This window comes from Pongo abelii, chromosome 10, assembly GCF_028885655.2.
Source record: "Pongo abelii isolate AG06213 chromosome 10, NHGRI_mPonAbe1-v2.0_pri, whole genome shotgun sequence".
Lineage (NCBI taxonomy): Eukaryota > Metazoa > Chordata > Mammalia > Primates > Hominidae > Pongo > Pongo abelii.
Window position 1 is genome coordinate 84,752,457 of NC_071995.2, and position 16,881 is coordinate 84,769,337.

At 34.3% G+C, this 16,881-nt stretch overlaps 1 protein-coding gene across 1 annotated transcript in view; it reads right to left on the reverse strand.

The window, feature by feature from the left end:
* Window positions 1–15,251, reverse strand: part of MGAT4C (MGAT4 family member C) — a 480,138-nt gene extending 464,887 nt beyond the window's left edge. Inside the window, exon 1 of the mRNA XM_009248077.3 lies at window positions 15,151–15,251. The gene's annotated coding sequence lies outside the window, so the exon portion shown is untranslated. The remainder of the gene's footprint in view (window positions 1–15,150) is intronic.
* Window positions 15,252–16,881: the final 1,630 nt, after the last annotated feature.

The following is a 16,881-nucleotide window of genomic DNA, read 5'->3' on the forward strand; positions in this document are numbered from 1 at the left end:
CAACATGGTGAAAACTTTTGTCTCTAAGAAAGATTTTTAAAAATTAGCGGAACATGGTGGCATGTGCCTGCAGTCCTAGTTACTCTCGAGGCGGGAGTGGGAGGATCACTTGAGTCCAGGGGTTAAAGCCTTCAGTGAACTATGATCGTGCCACTACACTGCAGTCTGGACTACAAAGCAAGATCCTGTCTCAAAAAGAAAATTAAAAAAAATTAAAAATGCATTTTACAAATGTTTACTGTTTAAGCTAATGCATAGGTAGCAAGACTATTCATTGGTTCTCTAAATTCGCAATATTTATAGTACCACAAAATAGGCTGGGCCACATCTTAGCAGCTCATAATATGAAGTCATTGCTGAGATGAATTGCAAATACTACCAGTTCATCTCCATAAGAAATAAACAGTAGAAAAATTCATAATACTTTAAGAACCACATTTTGCTTTGAGATATATAACAATTTGCATTCCAAGATTCCTAATATTATAGTTTGAAACAACTTTAGTTTAGAATTATATCCAGTTCCACATAGCCTGCTACTTGAACAGTTTGGCCATAAAAATCAAGAATAAATATTTACCTGACATATATATGTGTGTGTGTGTGTGTGTGTGTGTGTGTGTATGTATACATATACATATATGTATATACATATATATGTGTATATATATACATACATGTATATGTGTATATATATACACATACATATATACTATATATGTATATATACATACATACTATATATGTATGTATACATACATATATGTATATATATACTTTTTCTGGTAAAATCTGAATCATAGAAGTTATGCTGCACATCCTTTCAGACTGGTTCACATTTCAAAACTCCTTTTATAGTAATAAAATATAGTGAGACGTTGTGAACCAAACAAAATTTAATGTGAGTCAGAATTTGAGTATCTTCTCTGGAAAGGAGAATATACACCTTTAAACTTGGGTCTTCTTTGTCCTGACTTTTGCTGACTTTTGAATGTCTTTACATGGCAGAAGTAAAATTGAGCATTTTTATGTAATAGTATTAATGATCAGATAATCAATTACACAAAAAAAATATTTAGGCTATACCTATGGTTCAGATAATTGTTCTACCCCTTGCTGGTAAAGTGACATTTAGATTTCCAGAAGTTAAGCCCATGGTACATTCATCAAATTCATTATTCTTTACATATTGATTGATTGAACTGAGGCTCATACCTTTGGCTCTCAAAAATCTTTTTCCAGAAATATATTTTTTCCCACATAACCCTATTTAATGATTTGCCAAGCAGCCTATGCTTGTTAATAGACCTTGGATTGGCCGGGCGCCATGGCTCACGCCTGTAGTCCCAGCACTTTGGGAGGCTGAGGCAGGGGGATCAATTGAGGTCAGGAGTTCAAGACTAGCCTTGCCAGCATGGTGAAACCCCGTCTCTACTAAAAATACAAAAGTTTTCCGGGCACGGTGGCGGGCGCTTATTATCCAAGTCACTCAGGGAGGCTGAGGCAGGAGAATCGCTTAAACCCAGGAGGTGGAAGTTGCAGTGAGCCGAGATCGTGCCAATGCACTCCAGCCTGGGCGACAAGAGAGAGACTCCATCTCAAACAAACAAACAAACAAAACCTTGGATTAAAAACCAAATGTAAAATATAAAGAGAAAAATATAAGTCCCACATATCATGTATATGTTATATCTGGTATATAATCAAGGAAATAAAAAAGTACATAAATTTGAAGCATAAGCAGAAATTTTAAGTCTTAATTTGTAAGTCATTCTGAAGAGTTATTATCAATTACTTAAACGTGTGACAAAATCAGTTTAGGCAAAGAAACTAGGTTACTTACTAGTGGTTTGTTACAAAATATGTTTTCCTTGAATCGAGGCTTACAAATGAGTTTTATTCAAAGATCAGGCAGAATGATACAGATTGACAGAATGATGAAAATCAAGGGGTCCCACAACTCTAACAAAATGGAGATAGCATTAATATGAAATATTCAACCATCCCAAAACCTTTTTACTCAAATCTGCCCTTCAACCATTCCTATCCTTCTTTACTCCTTCTCTCACCCTAGCTTAAACACAAGATTAACTGAAGTACAAAATTCTGTCAGTAGATATATAGCCGCTGTTCAAAACCTTGGAACTACAAGAAGTCCTGGATTGTTGCCTTAATTATTAAAAATAATAATTTTTATTATTATTTTCAAATTTTATTATTAATTATATTAATTATTAATTAATATAATTATAATTAATTATATTAATTAATATTATGATTAATATTTATCAATATTATTAAATTATTTTCAAAATTTACTCACAGATCAGTTAAAAGAACATCAATATCACTGAAACAGTCATGCATTTGGAAAAATATCATTTTTCAACCCTTGACATCTTAAAACTTGCTATAGCTTATAAAAACAAGCAAACCAAAATCTCTGGTTGTAAGAATGTGCTGTAGACTAAATCTTATGGCCAACATGCAACTTCTGTGTCAAAGAAATGACATTTTAAAATCAATTCTCATGCCTATGCTAACTCTCAATTTAAAACGAATCATAAAATTTCGATTTCCTTTTTATAAAATAACATGGGTCAATATTCTGGCTAATGTGACACAATTCAATAAAGACATTGTAGAATAATTTAAAATTTAATTGTACCAGCAATTAGTTTCCATTTCAACATACTCTTCTGAAATTGTTGTATTTTATTTTGGAAAAAAAAACATAGACTATCTGGGTTACTGTGACAAACAAGTTTTTCTGCACTGCATCCCTCCAGCAAGGGCTTAATATATCTGATATGTCATAGTCAACATCACTGCTAATCTTTCCCACCAGTGCCAAGTGCTGAGAGCTACAACCTATTCATTTTGTTGTATAGTGGAGGAAGAAAGATGTCGAATGGGCAGAAAGTAATCTGCACAAACATCAGAATAAAATGGACTTTTTGAGCACAGACGCAAAAGAGATGCGAGTAGAATTAGAAAATCAGCTGTTTTCTGAGATTTGTTTTGCAACTCTTTCTTTGCCTGTACTGTTTGCTTGAATGTAAATTATTCGTAATTTTATTATATTACTTAGTTAATGAATGTTTAAAGACTAAAAAAAGTTTCTATTTGTATCAAAACTTTATAGATTTCACATATTTCACATCATACAGAGTGCATTAAATAAAACACTATTAAATATTAAATACTTTGACATCTATGAAGCAATGTTATTATTATTGTCATTTAACATAAAATTATGGAATTTGGAGTTTTAATATTATGTTAGCATGTAAGTACTCCATTTAAATAAAAAAATTAAGAAGTCTCAGAAAACATAAGGTAACAACAGTGTTTTCAATTTTACCAACAGCAATGGAATTTTCTATGATAGAACAACTAAAAATTTGACTATCTACTATATAATTTCTTCTATTGAGTGTTTGTGTGCAAATGTATGCATGTACAGCACATGTACATGTATAAATGTATGTGTGTGTATAGGGAATATAGTGTAATAATTGAATTATATTTTAATATAATGTTAAGTTTAATGATACTGGAAATGACTCATAGTAGAAAGAATTGAAAATAAAAACCAGAAAAGTCCAAAACTTGATGTGTAAAATATCCATTCATAATGTATTGAACATTACATTATTATCCATTCATAATGTCTTGCCTGTAATGAACTATTAGTGTGATTCCTCACATTAGAAATGGCACTGTCTTGCCTAATAATGAGAAAGTAAAAATGAAGATCTTGTTTTAAAAATGAATCTATTTAGAACCATACCCATACAAGCTAAATATTTTAAAAAGGAGCCTCAAAGGGGTAGGACATAGGGGAAACAGGTGTGACTATGCTTTCGAGAGATACAATCTTCCACTTGGAAATATTTGCAAAACTAAGTTGTTAGTATAGGTTAGCAAATCACACACAAGAAAGGCCTGGTTATTTGTGTAAGGATGTAGGAATGCAAATTAAAGAGAGATCTCTCTGCATAGCTTAAACTTCATTAACCAACATATATAATAAAACCTTTGATAGAAGGAAATAAAAATTAGAAGCATTGTGTTTAAAATTGGAAGAACCTAGGTTCCAGAATCATTGCAGCCACCTATTAACATCTTTAAACCTCCATTTCATTACCTGTAAAAGAAGAATCGTAATAGTGCTGATTGTAGCTGTTAAAAGGTTTAGCCTTTCTCTTTAGATTTTTGTCCCCCACTCTTCCAGTCATCACAGGAAGTGCACTATGCATCCTCCATTTGGTTAGAACCTCTCATGTTTTATTCAGTGTTCTTTTTTTAGCCTGAAATAAAATTTCTTACCTTTCTTTTGATATGAAAAAATGTTGGCTATATACTTCTTAAAAATTATATTTAACTGTTAGGATTCAAGGGTACCATTCCACCAATTCACTCACCAAACTAATTTCAGAGTCAGATCTGAGCAATGGCTGACTGTTCTAAATAATACCTCCCCAGCTTCTGAAGCAATGAAATCCATTGATTCCTAAGTGGGGATGGCTGGGCAGCATGAATAGCATCTGCATTATAAATACTTATATAGAGCTTAATCTCTTATGCCAAGCACTATTCTAAGAACAAATTGATTAAATCAATTAATTCTTATAACAACCTAATAAAGGAGGTACTAATAAAAATATATATATACACACATATTTAGACAGAATCTCGCTCTGACGCACAGGCTGGAGTGCAGTGGTAAGACCTGGCTCACTGCAACCTCCGCCTCCCGGGTTCAAGCGATTCTTCTGCCTCAGCCTCCCGAGTAGCTGGGACTACAGGTGCATGCTCCAACACCTGGCTAATTTTTTTGTATTTTTAATAGAGACGGGGTTTCACCGTGTAAGCCAGGATGGTCTTGATCTTCTGACCTTATGATCCACCTGCCTCAGCCTCCCAAACTGCTGGGATAACAGGCGTGAGTCACTGTGCCCGGCCCTACATTTTAAAGATAAGTCTAGACAGTGAGATAAAGTACCTTATTCAAATTCCCATACTCATTAAGTGATAGAATCTGAGTTCAAGCCTAGTCAGCAATGTGGTGGCTCCAGATTTCTTGCTCTGAACATTATACTATGCAGTCTTTCATCATAATTTAAGAAGAATGAGAAATACACTGACTTAATATTTTCAAAACTGTTTAATAGGTAATCTCCACGAATTGAGGGAGGGACCTGGTGGGAAGTGATTGGATCATGGGGGGTGTTTACCTCATGATGTTCTCATGATAGTGAGTGAGTTCTCACGACATCTGATGGTTTAAAAGTGCAGCACTTCCTCGCTCTTGCTCTCTTGCTCTGTCTCTCCTGCCAACATGTAAGACGTACCTTGCTACTCCTTCACTTTCTGCCACAATTATAAATTTCCTGAGGCCTCTGCAGCCATGCAGAATTGTGAGTCAATTAAACTTGTTTTATTAATAAATTACGCAGTCTCTAGTAGTATCTTTATAGCAATGGAAAAACAAATTACTATACTGTTATACATATCATACCTCTATTTGACCACTTGCATCCTAGCACTGTTAAGTTTCAGATAGTATTGAGGACATTCTCTAACGCCTTTGACTCCAAAATCTTGCACCAGCCAAAATCTTGTACCAGCTAGCAAAGGAAATTACATGATGATCCCTTCTCAATGAGAAGATTGAAGTATTGCGTGTATATAACTTTATCAATATCTTGGGTATTTCCAAGATGAATGAATGGGTATTAATTTACATTTGTACAACTAAAGACTCATTCTGATTATTTCCTCTAATTTGCAAATGACTTACTGTCTTTTAATATTTAAACTGTTTTAATAAAATTAATAATTATAATAATCTATGCCAATATTAATAATCATATACTCCAGTCCAGAGTATACTCATGATACATTTTATCTCAATAAAATAAAAATTAAAAAGTTTTCCTCTTTTTATAATAGAAGCAAACTATGTTAATGCAATAAACATATTTAAATATCTGAGTATATTTCACTTAAAAACTATATTAGAAATATACAACTTATTTTGCAGTCATTCAAATAGGCAGTATATTATGGCATCTGCCCCTTAACAAGTCTCCTCTGAATGTGTGGTCCATCAGTCATTGACTCTTTGGGTAAAATCTATTTCAGCAATGTCCTTAGAGTACTGGTGTGTATTTTTAGCTCAAGAAAATGGAAAACCGTACGCTGCCATTCGTTTACCGATTGGCTCACGAGTTTTCTGCATTATTACTAGATATTGAGAAGAGTAGAAAGTGAACTATAAGAGTAAAATTATAATTATCATTTACTGATCATTTATAAGTCACAAGACACTATAATAAACACATTCATCTTCTCAGTTATTTTCACATATAAAAAATAATAATCATATATATAATAAAGTATCATTCACCATATACAAATAAGGAAACAAAGGCTTAGGGATGTGAGGCAGCTTGCTCAGGCTAATTCAGGTAACCTGCGGCAGAAATGTTTCTGGAACCCAAGTAGACTGATCCAAAGCCTCTGCTCCAAATGCATACTCCATTCAGTGCTATATAAAGACATGACTACAAGTTCAAGATAAAAAGAGAAGGGCCGGGCTCGGTGGCTCACGCCTGTAATCCCAGCACTTTGGGAGGCCGAGGCAGGCAGATCATGAGGTCAGGAGATCGAGACTATCCTGGCTAACACGGTGAAACCCCGTCTCTACTAAAAATACAAAAAATTAGCTGGGCGTGGTGGCGGGCGCCTGTAGTCCCAGCTACTTGGGAGGCTGAGGCAGGAGAATGGCGTGAAACCGGGAGGTGGAGCTTGCAGTGAGCTGAGATCGTGCCACTGCACTCCAGCCTGGGTGACAGAGCGAGAATCCGTCTCAAAAAAAGAAGAAAAAAAGAGAGAGAGAGAGAGAAATCACATCTAAGTATCCTGCTCAGACCCTCTTACACCATTGTCCTATTCAAGTGTCCATGCCTTATTAATGTCAGCTAACTGGGGAAGGAGGTATTGGGGAAAGAAAGGCCATCGCAGATTTGGGATACTATTGTTATAGCTTTGTTCTATAAGCTTCTTGGAGGGAAAAGTGTGTGTTTCCCTAAGAGGGGCTGCCTTCTACCTTTAGCAGGCAGCTTTGATGCTTCCATTCTACATTTACACATAAATGGACATGTATTTCATATTGCTGTTGCTCTGACTTTGACCATCCAATTACTGGACAGGTAGAGAGTATTATACATAATATTATAATGCTACACTAATAGAGTTTAAAATGTGCTAACAATTTTAAGATAATTATACATATTATAATTATAATATATATTTTCTTTTACTTTTCATCTTTTCAAAAGGAAAAGTTAATAATATCATGGTTCTGTACTTAATGAAGCATAATTTTGATTAAATTATAGAGTTATTTCATTCTCCCATCCACCTTACACACACACAGACACACTCTCGCACACACATGCAAATGTGCACACACCCTCTTATCCATTCAGGAAGATAAGCTTTCACATCCTTAGTAGTCACATTCTTAGTTTTCCCAAAAAAGAAACTCCATTCCATTTATACTTGTGGAAATGAAGTATATAATTGCCATATGTTCTCTAAAATGTCATAAAAGGTGAACATTTTCATTCACATGGAATATTTAAAAGCTAATATAGGCCGGGCGTGGTGGCTCATGCCTGTTATCCCAGCACTCTGGGAGGCTGAGGAGGGTGGATCAGGAGGTCAGGAGATCAAGACCATCCTGGCTAACACGGTGAAACCCCGTCTCTACTAAAAATACACAAAATTAGCTCAGCTTGGTGGCAGGTGCCTGTAGTCCCAGCTACTCGGGAGGCTGAGGCAGGAGAATCGCTTGAACCCGGGAGGCAGAGGTTGCTGTGAGCTGAGATCGCGTCCCTGCACTCCAGCCAGGGTGACAGAGTGAGAGTCCATTTCAAAAACAACAACAACAACAAAACCACAACAACAACAAAAAACCGCTAATATAGTATAAAATCCTTGTCTCAAATTAAAATATCAGGTTACAGGAATAAACAATGCAGATGTTACATACATTTTAAGATCGAATTATTTATTTAGATTATTTCATTTAATTATATAAAATAGGTGTTATTATCTCCATGCTAAAGATGATAAAATGCAGAGTGTACAGTTTAGGTTAATTGCTCAAGTTCCTAACAACTGGCAGGTAATATAAGTAGGGTTTGAACTAAGCCTCTCTGATCCTCATGTACTCATTCTTAACCATGTATCTACAGAGAGCAGGACTGAGGAGCATAACATAAAAGAATCTCTGAAAAGCAGGGCTCAGTAGCTGACACTACAGGCATGTGCCACCATGCCAGGCTAATTTTTGTATTTTTTTTTTTTTCAGAAAAGGTTTTTGTCATGTTGCCCAGGCTGATCTTGAACTCCTGGGCTCAAGTGATCTGCTTGCCTCGGCCTCCAAAAGTGGTAGGATCACAGACATGAGCTACCACTCCCAGCCTCTCCTCTTTGACTTTTTGAGAGAGTTTGAGGATTGGTATCTGTTTTCTTTAAATTTTTGATAGAATTCAGCTATTAGGGCATAAGGTCCTGGTCTTTTCTTGCTGGGATACTTTTTCTTACTTATTATATTCCCTTGTTAATAGTTTGTTCAGATGTTCTATTTATTAATGATTCAGTCCTGGTAGGTTGTATGTGTTTAGGAATTTATCCATTTCTTATACAATATCCAATTTTTTGACATACAATTGTCAATAGTATTTTCTTATGATCCTTTTTATTTCTGTGGTATCTGTTGTAATGTCTACTTTTTCATTTCTGATTTTGAGTTTTCTCTCTTTTTTAGTTATTCTAGCTAAAGTTGGACAATTTTGTTTCTTTTCAAAAAAGAGTTACTTTTTATCTCTTGTATTGTTTTTCTAGTCTTTATTTCATTTTCTTTTCTAATTTGATATTTATTATTTTTTCCCATGTGCTAACTTTGGTCCTAGTTTGTTCTTTTTCTATTAATAGTTCCTTAAGGTGTAATATTACTTGGTTTATTTGAGATCTTTTTCTTCTTTTTTCGTTGTAGGTACCTATTGCAAGAACTTTGCTATTAGAACTGCTTTTGCTGTATCACATAGATTTGATGTGTTGTGTTTCCATTTGTGTTTGTCTCAAGATTTTTAAAACATTTTCATTTTAATTGCTTCAATGACCTTTTGGTTGTTCAGGATCATATTGCTTAATTTCTATATATTTGTGAATTTTCTAAAATTGCTACTGTTATGAATTTTGTTTCAAACAATTGTGTTTAGAAAATATACTTGATATAATTTATATTTTTAAAAATTTGCTGAGACTTGCTTTGCAACTTAGCATGTGATCTATTCTGAATAATGTTTGTTTGTGTGCTTGAGAAGAATGTATACACTGTTGTGGTTGGATGAAATATTTTGTTTATCTCTGTTAGGTCCATTAAATCTAAAGTGTTGTTCAAGTCCAATGTTTCCTTATTGATTTTCCATCTGGATGAATAAAGTTTTTATGGTTGTCACGTTTTTTGTTTTTGTTTTTTTCTTTCAGAACTTTGACTACATGATTCCATTCTCTCCTGCTTGAAGACTTTCTGTTGAGAAATACTCTGATAGTAATATTCACCCTCTTTCATATATGGTGTGTTTCTTATCACTTGTCCTCAGAATTTTTTCTTGTCTTTGATTTTTTATTGTTTCATTATTATAGGCCTTGTTGTGCTTCTGTTTGGGTTGAATTTGATTGAAGACCTTCATGCTTTCTGTATCTGGTTATTGGCATCTATCCCAGACAAGAAAAGTTTTTAACCATTATTTCTTTAAATACATTTTCTGGCCTTTATTATCATTTGTCTCTTTCTGGAACTCCTATTATGTGAAAGTTTAATCTCTTGATGGTGTCCCATAATTACTGTAAGCTTTATTCCTTTATCTTTCTGCTCCACTGACAATAATTTCAAATGTTCTGTCTTTCAACTCAAGTAGCTAGTTTTTTCTTCTGCTGTTGAAGTTTTCTATGGAATTTTTCATTTCAGTCATTGTATTCTTCATCTCTAAGATTTCTGTCTGGTTCTTTCCTATTGTTTCTATATCTTTGTCTAACTTCTTGCAATTTCGTATATTGTTTTTCAAATTTTACTATATTTTATATTCATATTTTCTGGCACTTCATAGAACATCTTTTTTAGTATTATTTTGATTTATCTGCTATGGATTTCTAGATCTCCATTTCTTTAGGGTTCATTATTGAAGCTTTATTAGTTTCTTTTGGAGGTGTCATGATTCCTTGATTCTTCATAATCCTGTGTCCTTATGTTGTCCCTTGGCTTTTACAGGTGTTCTCTGGCAGGGATACACATGCATTATTTAATCTAGCCTCTGATTTTGGAAAAGCCAGCTGGTGACATCCTTGGGGAGGCAGAGCTTCTGTGAGATCTCTAGTTAGTGCGCCATTGACTTTGTTTGGGTGGGGTTGCTCTTTGGGCTCTGATGGCCTGTGGGAACACTGGCTTGTTTGGCTATAAAGTAGAGTTGCTGGGTGAGTACTGTGATGGATTTTGAGGTCAGTCACAAGATGTGTACTCTGGTCAGCCAATTATGTTACTGGTGACCTGAAGTTGCGCAGGGCTGGAGGCTGGGCTCCAAGGTTAGGTGGAGTCATTACTCTGGACAGGTGGATCCAGAGGCTATGGTCCTTAGAAATACACAATTAAGGATTTTCTTCCTGTCAATGTGGAGCCACAAAGTGGTTTTTTGGCTATGTTGAGAGGATTTGGGACTCTTTGGGAGGGCTTATGTGTGGAGTAAAGATACTACCTGATTTTCTAGGTTAAGTAGGTTTAGCCCATTTGCTTCTTTAAAATTCACAGAAGTGGGAAGTTCCTTGCCTGGGCAAAGTCACTGGGAGTGTTTCTTGGCTGAGTAAAGCTGCTGCTTGTTAAGTTGCCAAGTTAAGCTGGTCTATCCCCTTCATTTCTTCAAAAAGGGAGGAGATGGGCATCTCCTTGCCTAGGCAGAATTGTTGGGGTGGGTCCCTGAGGCAGGGTGAGTTACAAAGCATATAGGAACTCAAACTAGGTGAAACTTTTCACCGTGATTTCAAAGACACCTAGCTCTGTACTACAGGTTGGCAATGAGGTTGACTGGTATCTGCAATTGGGCACCACAGCTAGCAGGAACACAGAGGTCCCACCAAGATCCACTCTTGTCACTGTGGTCTCTGCCTCCTTTCTTTGGTTCTATTTGGACCTGGGTGGTTTAGCCATACCATTTTGCCTAGAGTTCCCTGTGAGGTAAGGCCAGAGTGGGCTTCCTGGAAAGAATCTTAGAGTGCTAGGGACACATCAAAATAAAAACATGGTAAAGCCTAATCAAATATCTTCCAGGAGAAAGGGTGTTTTCATTGCTTGACCCCAAATCTCCCTTGATGAGTATACTGATGGTCCTCCATTTACAATGGTGTTATTTTCCAATAAACCCATTTTAAGTTAAATATTATAAGTCAAAAATGCACTTAACATACTGAACCAACTGAACATCATAGCTTAGACTCACCTACCATAAATGTTCTCAGAATGCTTGTGTTAGCTTACAGTTGGGCAAAATTATCTGGCAACACAGTATACTGTAGAGTATCAATTATTTCCCATCATGATTGAGTGACTGACTGGGAGCTGCAGCTTGCTGCTGCTTCCCTGCACTTCAAGAGGGTATCATGCCACTTTCTATTGAATACATAACACCTTTCCACCATTGTACACTCAAAAGTTTCATCTGTATCCATATAGAATCAAGGAATGCACCCAACTATTGATACACGCTATAGGGTTATGCTGTAAGATTGCTGATATTTTAAATAATTATAGAAATAAAGACTATGGAGAGAAGAGGAAAGAGCGAGACAGAGAGAGAGAGAGAGGACGTATTAGGTCCACTACTGTGTCCTGAGGAACTCTTAAAAGTGTACTCCACTAGAAGAAAAAGCTACCAAAGAAACAGGAAGAGAAAGGAAACAAAACAAAGTTAGGAGAGTGTTAAGGAGGTAAAGGGAAAACAATCTCAAAAGGAATTGAATTGTCACCTCTTAAATACTGGTGGGAAACCAAGAAAACTGAGTGGACTTAGCAACAAGAAAATAATGTAACTACCTCAGAAAATTTGGAAGAATCACAATGATTGTGCAAATTTAGAGAAAAATGAAGGCAAAGATATGGAAATGGTATCTGGAAAACAAACAAACAAACAAAAAAACCTTTGAGATGTTTCTGTGAAGTAGCAGATACATGGATGGTATTTAGAGAGGGATGTGTAGTCCCAGCCAAATATTGATACAGATGTGTAGTAAATATAAAGAGGTGTTTAATGGAAACAATTTCATGGAGAAAATAGTGCTAAATATTAGGAATAAAAATATTTATCAGGCAGAGGAGTATACCTGAGAAGTCACAAGTAGAAGAGATGGAAGTTGGGGTCATGCAAGTTGGGATACTTCTACCCGTTATAAATAAAGGAAAGAAGAGCAGTGTGAGGGCAGATTGGGAGGTAAGCTTTGCAGATCTGGAGGCAAAAGAACACAGGGGAACCCATTAAATGATCTGTATCTTCTCAGTGAAATGGGATGCAATTTTATCAGCTATAAGAAAAAGAGAATGAATAAAGCAAAGAAAATTTGAAAAGTAATAAAAATTTTTCTACAAAATATCTCTCTAAAAAGCAAATTTCTCAAAATATGTCTAAAAGGAAAGAAAGTGTAACAAAACTGTCTCACTGTATTTATAATTAGAAAGCAATGAATTTGCATCCTGTTTGTAAACTTCATAATATTTCCTGTTCAACTTTTTTTTTCATAAAATTGAAGTTATAAGAAAATTCCCAAATGAAAGAAATCATTTTCCCTGGAGTGGGTATGAGGCATGATAGGAAGATATCTTCATATAAAGCAGCCTCTAGTCTGAGCCACATAGTTCAGTGAGAACCTGGACAAGAGACAGTAGAAGAAGCAGTGTTCTCAAGATGCACAGCAAAAGCAAAGGCATGAAAGTAGAAAATGGTAGGATATCCTGCTGTGCCAAACTCATCGGGGGGCAGAGATGATATACTTGCTTCTCTTTCCTATCTTCTAAACTAAAGCATGGGTGTGTATGTTAACAATTGTAGTTCCTAAACGCGAAGATAACAATGAAAAGAAAAAAAAAACACACACATATATTTATAACTATATATATAAAATGATATAACTATATATGTATGCGTGTGCATACATACACACATTCACACACACACACGTGTATGTTTATATATATATATATATATATATATATATATATACACCATTAAATGTGGTTCTTACCCTAGAAGGATTTTCTTTCTGTCTGAGATTCACTTAAAAGTTGGAAAGATATAAACTAAGGGAATTGATACTGTTTTGTTGTTGTAGCTTGCTGCATGTGCCTATTGTAACAAACAGTCTTTAAGAGTGCATAAACCACAGAAATTTAAAGCAAATATTATTTTTTTTACTACATGGATTCACGGTAACATAGTTAATGATTTTTTTTTCCCTCAGCTCCCCTTTAAACTAGAATCTCTTTCAGAGGCAAGGCTGTCTGTATTTCTTTCAGTGCAAGGTACACAGGTAAATATTTCAAATGGGTTGAATTGAATGCATGCATAATTTAAATGAGGGCAGAAGAAGGGGAAAATGACATTGCTAAAGTTTTTTAAGCTCGTGCATTAAAGCATAGAATTATTTTTTACATCTGAAAAATTAAGTCTCATTGTATTCATTGTCATTACTGACTCCTCCTGACTCTATTTGTCCTTAGCCACACCTTCACTATGAATTCATTATTTTTAAGCATATATGTTAAATCCTCATGAAATCTATGCAGACGTTATGTTTCATTTATTTAAGCTACATATTTCCTCTCCTGGAAGCTTTTAACAATGAACATAATAAATAAATACCTACTGAAGTTATCAGATAAGCATGAATTTTTATTGGCAACTTATTAGACAGACATGGCAAGCTACTTATAACTTTGAAGCCTGGAAGGCTATTCTAGTGTAAACTCCTGAAAATGATTGTATTTAAATCTCATAGATATATAAATTAAATCATGGATGTAACTGAGCAACTTAAAAAGAATAAAATCTGAATCATACAAGTTTATTTAAAAAATAATTTATCTTCAAATGTAGCTCTTTGGTTGTAAAGTCTTTTTGATATTTATGTTATTGTTTTCTGAACTAAAGTTTACCAAGAAAATGAAAAGGAAGGGCCATATAAATGAAAATTAAAAGCTATAAATTTCCATAGGGATTACATTGCTTTAATATGTAAATGTGTAATTATCTAAAATTAATTTTGCTCATGTCAAATATTTATATATACTTACACATATATACTTATATACATGTGTATATGTATACACATGTATATGCTCTCAATATTTATTGTCATTTTAGACTGATATGAATTCAGATAGAGTTTATAATAGGTAGAGATTCTCATACAAATGTTGAAGCACATTACAGGCTGAAGAAATTACGTGAAACACAGGATTTTGTACTTTGTATATATGTGCACAGTTATAGTCTTTGGAGCTAAAGTGAGAAAACCATATTCAAATAAACTCATCCAGAATAATCCCCAGCTTTTCCAATTTTAGATATAAAAAGAGAATAGAGTGGTCAAAAATATCTGCAAGTGAATCCAAAGGCCGAATTTGGTGGTGGTGAGCTTCTGGGAATTAATAACACCATTGGTCAGGGGAAAACTTAAACACATAGATTCACTCTCAGCCATGGTATTAGAATACTAACCTTTCTTCCCTTTGTCCTGTCCAGGAGATCTACAGATAAACATAAAATGACTTCACATTTCACTCAACAGAAGAGTAGTTTAAGACTCCCCTATGTCCAATACAAATTTAACATGTGCAATACTTAGTGTTTCAGTTTTATCTTGCTATAACATAAAGGCACAAAGCATAGTGAAAAAAATATTTCAAAGAAAAAACATTTTCTGACTTATAAACATATAACAGAGTCTCCTCTCCCTGACCACATTATGGTTTAAAAGGATTTCTTATCAAACTCTCACGATAGCAAAGAAAAAGAAAGCTTCTCTTACCAGAGTGGATAAAGCTTCAACCTTGCTATAGCGTTTTCTGCAGCTCTTGTTTGAAAGACAGACCCACAGCAGCTTTGTGCATACAAGTGATCTGGCTGATCTCCAGTTCCTGCACAAAAAAAACAGTATAATTGGCTCTCAAAAAAGTGTTGTAAACATTCATCATGATGGCACTTGCATGTTGAATCTAGTGACTGTTATTCTAGTAGACTTTCTCCAAACAGGCCAATTACATTTCTACTTTCAATACAAGCTGTTTGGTTTCTCTGTTCAATACTGAGATTAATATCTTTAAAGAAAGCATGCATTTGTGAGTGTCAGTTCTATTACCATGTTTGAAAGTGTGGTCTAAGATTAAAAAAAATACACACAATTATAAATCAAGATGATTGTCTGGTACATAAATTTACTTAGCACCTATATGTCTTTATTTTTAAATTTAACAATAGTCAGGCCAGTACTTATGTACTAATGAGATATCAGTATTATTAAGTCTCTTTCATTTGCTATTTGATAAAACTCAAATGAACATTCTATATCTCTGCTTTTCAAAAAACCCACATCAATAATGCTTACAACATACCCCAGAGTCTGAGACCAGCTGTGCTGCATTTCTAAGTTTCGTTAAATATTCCACTGTTCCTTTGCCTAAACCTTTAAAGTGGCCCAGACATAATCACATCCTTAAATTTTATGGGAGCAATGAAGAGGTCACAAAGCATTGGCTTTTTAAAAATTTTTAAACATTCAATATTTCTGGAAGCATTAACTCATTATAACTACAAGTGGCATATTCTTGTTATCAAATGAATATGAACACTAGATCAAAAATTAAGTCTCAATAAAAATAGTCTCAATTTGTGTCACTCTTTATAATGATCTAAGCAATACATTGATCTTACAACTATATGATTATATAATATTTGCCTTACTTCCCATGGGTTTAAAGCCTGGTTAAGCGTTACCAGCAGTACCACTATGAAAAATATGAATTAACTGGATAGAGAGATTTTTTCTTTTTGCATTTTTATATCTGGTATCTTATTTTTAATCTGTATACAGATTAAGCAAGTGCAACAAAACAATTTTGTGCAACAATTTATGATTGTAGAAATCTCAAAAAATGACAACTTATGACAATATAATTCAGAGGATTATAGGCTGATATATACCGGTCTTTTAAGACAACAGATTTCATTAATCTTCTAATTACGTTACTTAGGGAGTCACAGTGCAGGGGGAGAAGACCTACATACTGTTTTTTTAATAGTTTGTATCAGTCAACTATTATCCCTTATTATTATGTAACAATTGTCTTTATAAAATTTTCCACTAACATTTTCATGTTTAATTATTTTATTAGAACAGTGAAGACAGCATTATTATTCTCCATTATAATTATATCATGATATAACTAAGACTCAAAGGATAAGGACTTGAAAATCTTAACTTGAGGATCTTCTGATGTTCAGCTACATCCAAACAACGTTTTCTTTTAAAACAATATATCCAATACTTTTCTTTAAAAGAGGTTTGTGTGATTTAGCTTGGTGATTTCAATTGCAGAATAGGCATTTAGTGAATTATTGTAACATATTCGGAGCTGTGATACATTGAGACCTTTTCCTATGCCTAATTATTTTGGAAATGATTTACAAATACAGTTCAAAAAGACAATTATATATGATGTTATGTTAAAAATGTTTAAAATTTAAGAATTACCTATCGAAT